The 2,201-nt window shown below is 31.0% G+C and overlaps 1 protein-coding gene across 1 annotated transcript in view; it reads right to left on the bottom strand.

Annotated features, from left to right (window-relative positions):
• The window catches only part of nectin4a (nectin cell adhesion molecule 4a), a 51,118-nt gene that overhangs the window by 1,004 nt on the left and 47,913 nt on the right, over positions 1 to 2,201 (bottom strand). The gene's annotated exons all lie outside the window — the stretch shown is intronic.

Here is a 2,201-nt window from a genome sequence, read left to right as displayed (position 1 = left end):
ATATATATATATATATATATATATATATATATATATCTTTTGATTGGTATTCATAAGCTTTTTCTTTTTTTTACACACAGTACATATCATACATATATATTATGCTATAAAACGGAAATTCAACATTTGTAGAAAATATTATATTAGAAAATATACTTTGTATTATACAATTTTCAGAAAGACTTGAAAAAGGGCATGTATCTTAGAGCATTGGTAAGTATAATGAGAATAAGAAGCTTGTGTCTCCCTGGGTTCCCTACTCCCTTGCTTTAGTCACAGAGCCTCTTGTTTGGTTTTTAAAAATGTAAAAAATACAAATACATTAATTTCCCCTCAAATCAACTCAAGTTGACAGCTTCTGGAACTCATGTTGAACTTTTCTCAAGTCAGAAAGTGCAATATATGTGAGACAAGATTGGTTTGTTGACCTAAGAGGTCTAATTGTGACTACTTTGAGACACAAGGGAGAATAGAGACAAAATGAGATGTAAGACACTTTTCAGATTTGCTGCCATTTACATGACTGTTGCAATTTATTCAGTTCTGTATGTCTCAAATGTGTTAGAAAAACAAACCCAGTGTGAATTCAAGTAAAAGTTCACTTGTCCTTGCAGTGATCACTAACACCGAGCCTAGTGAGATACAGGCAGATGTCTGGAGGTTTCATGTAAGCAACTACAGGTTGAAAAATATGTGGAGACCTCCATTAATCAAACAACATTTACATTTTTGTCTTTGGTGTAACTATTAAGATTGTCTGAATCCTTATTCCTAGCATTGCATATATTTCCTGGATGTGTCAATAAATTATTAGAGAACTTTAAACGTTTTAATTTTCAAACTTTTGTTCTAACCTAAAACTCATCATTTTATTCTAAAAAGAACAGTTACAAATCTCAAAGTTGTTCAGTGAGTGCTGAAAGTACCTAAAAGTGTTGCTCATGTGAACGTAGAACTCATTCGTATTCGTTTAAATTATATTGTCAGGGTTCAATAATTATTGAGTCATTTCTCAGGTTCTTCCTAGTAGAGTCTGGATCATTTGGTTGAATTTCTATATAAAGGATGTTCTAATATTGTTTTCTGTTTTTACTGTGCCTTCGTAGCGCATGTCCAAATAAAGAAAACATAGCCTTTTAGCTAACTTTAACACATTAGTATAATGTTACTATGCCTTTCTTAAAAAAGTTAAGAAAAAAGACTAAAAACTGAAAATGAATTGTAGGTGAATACATCAGAAATTCAAAAAGCGTTCAATACAAAAACAACTGGACTTTATTTGTATTATTATTATTATTATCATGTATTATTATTTACAAATAAAGTCCAGTTGTTTTTGTATTGAATGCTTTTTGAATTCATCATGTCCTGGATGACTGAGAATCTTCACCAGCATAAAACCTCAGAAAGAAGCAAATGACAAACAACAGTTAATTAGCTGATCCTGACTAAATAAAAGGTGTCAGCTAGCCATGTAGCTGAAAGAGCTCATTAATGGCTAAAGGGTCCTTTGATGGACCATTGTCATGACCAAGGGTCATAGTTCTGTGAAAAATGACTATGAAGTTGAACAAACATATTGAGGTCCTGGATTTCAGATTTATTTGTTTTGAACAGAGCTAGTCATTTTTATTTTCTCTTTTAAGTCCTTGACTCAAAATTGTGAAGAAAATACCAAGATGATCCATGAGGGCAAAAAAAAAAAAGTCTTCCCCAAAAAGTAGTTCCTGTTATTAAATAACAACAGGATATTTTTGCAGACTTGTTGGGACTAATTCCAGTACCTAAAGTTACTTTAATTGTCCACAGGTGGATCTTGTTTACTAATTAAGTGTCGTCTGAACGTAACGATTAGAGCTGTAATGGAAAAGGTGTGAAGAAATATGCATGTGTCATTTCTTCAGTTTTATAATAATTAGATTATTTCTAAAGATGTTTTTTTTTTCCCAACAATTTAACTTTAATAATCTGGAGTATTAATGTTTAGAAATCTAATCCAAACAGATGTGTAGGCTACCTCTTGATCTATTTGACTTTAAAATAATAATAAATAAATAAAAAACGTTTCAGTTGAAGGTGGAGGAGGATGTGGGAAGCTTTTATTTCTCTGATTTATTTATTAGATATTTTTGGATTTACAGGTCCTTCTCAAAAAATTAGCATATTGTGATAAAGGTCATTATTTTCCATAATGTAATGAT

The sequence above is a fragment of the Nematolebias whitei genome, chromosome 1 (assembly GCF_014905685.2).
Source record: "Nematolebias whitei isolate Nwh7 chromosome 1, NemWhi1, whole genome shotgun sequence".
NCBI lineage: Eukaryota > Metazoa > Chordata > Actinopteri > Cyprinodontiformes > Rivulidae > Nematolebias > Nematolebias whitei.
The sequence above is the reverse complement of the archived record's forward strand: the minus strand, read 5'-3'. Positions and strand labels throughout refer to the sequence as shown.